Raw genomic sequence first — 1,496 nt, 5'->3', positions numbered from 1 at the left:
ATAATTCCTCCTTAAAAGTCTATGCACTTTGCACTATGGACTACTGAAGAAGAGAAGAAAGTTTTCAACATTCTCCAAAATACTAACAACTATTAGCTGTCTCTGATTGATACCATGGAGTATAAGCAGCTCATCTGAAATACAACAAAAAATATAAATAGGCTAATTTTTGCTCTATTCCCTCATAGTTGACTAAAATCAGATTGCATATATGGGCTCTCTCTTTGTGCTATTTTTTTTTTCATGTTGTCATTTTATTCCATTCCTGAGTTCACTGTCCTGCCCAACAATCTCCTCATGGTGATTTTCATCTCTGCATTTCCAAGCGTGTAGATGAAGGGGTTCAGCATGGGGGTGATGACCATGTAAAGTACAGCCACGAGTTTATCTTTAGTAAAGGTGGAGGAGAGTCACACATAGAGGAAAATGGCAAGTTCAAAATACAAGATAAGAGGCACAGGTGGAGAGGGCTTTGCACCTCCCCTCTGCAGAATGGTTCCTCAAGTTGACTAGGATGATGATATTAAGAGGACACCAAGATAAGGAAGAAGACAGATACTAATTCACTGTTGGCCAACACAATAACCCCCTCCACAAAGGTGTCAGTGCAGGCAAGCTTGAATAAGACCTGGAGGTCACAGAATGAGTGGTCAATCATGTTGGGACCACAGAAGGACAATTGGACAGAGACAAGGATCTGAACCATTGAGTGAATTATGCCCCTCAGCCAGAAGCCAGCCACCAGAAGGTGACAGACAGGCAGCTCATGATGGTTGTGTAGTAATAAAGTTTGCAGTTGGCCATATATTGGTCATTGGTCATCAGTGGGAGCAGAAAGATCCAGGGGATGCCAAAGAAGTGCAAGAATATCTGAGCCAGATAGCCCTCCAGAGAGATGGCTTTAATCTTGGCAAGTAAGTCTGTGATGAATTTAGGGACAACAGTGAAGTAACTGATCTCCACCAATGACAGGTAGCTCAGGAAGAAGTACACAGGGGAATGCAGACTCTTGCTGATACTGACCGTCAGAACGATGAGGCCATTGCCCGCCTCCATGGCCAGTACACGGGGAGAAACACCACAAAGCACACTCTCTGCACTGCTGGATCCTGGAAAAGGCTGGTGATCATTGACTCAGTCACATTATTTGTACTGGCCATGGATTCAATGCAGGTGTGCTGGATGCCAGGCAGTGAGTGCCCTGCAATAAAACAATGATCACAACACTAATTCACCTCATTTCTAGCACTTTAGAGAGTGTAAGCCACTCTATAATACACTTATTACTCACTCACTTTTAAGCCACTGTGTATTCATTCAGCATTAAATATTAGCAATCTAACACGTGTGTGTGTGTGTGTGTGTGTGTGTGTGTGTGTGTGTGTCTACAGAGAGACACAGTGTCACCCAGGCTGGAGTGTAGTGGTGTGATCACAGCTCACTGCAGCCTCAACCTCCGTGGCTCAGATGATCCACTTCAGCCTCCCAGATAGCTG

At 44.2% G+C, this 1,496-nt stretch overlaps 1 pseudogene; it reads right to left on the bottom strand.

The window, feature by feature from the left end:
* Positions 1-254: 254 nt before the first annotated feature.
* LOC101137641 (olfactory receptor 4B1-like) lies at positions 255-1,160 on the bottom strand (annotated as a pseudogene).
* Between the last annotated feature and the right edge of the window lie 336 nt (positions 1,161-1,496).

This window comes from Gorilla gorilla, chromosome 9, assembly GCF_029281585.2.
Source record: "Gorilla gorilla gorilla isolate KB3781 chromosome 9, NHGRI_mGorGor1-v2.1_pri, whole genome shotgun sequence".
NCBI classification, from domain to species: domain Eukaryota; kingdom Metazoa; phylum Chordata; class Mammalia; order Primates; family Hominidae; genus Gorilla; species Gorilla gorilla.
The sequence above is the reverse complement of the archived record's forward strand: the minus strand, read 5'-3'. Positions and strand labels throughout refer to the sequence as shown.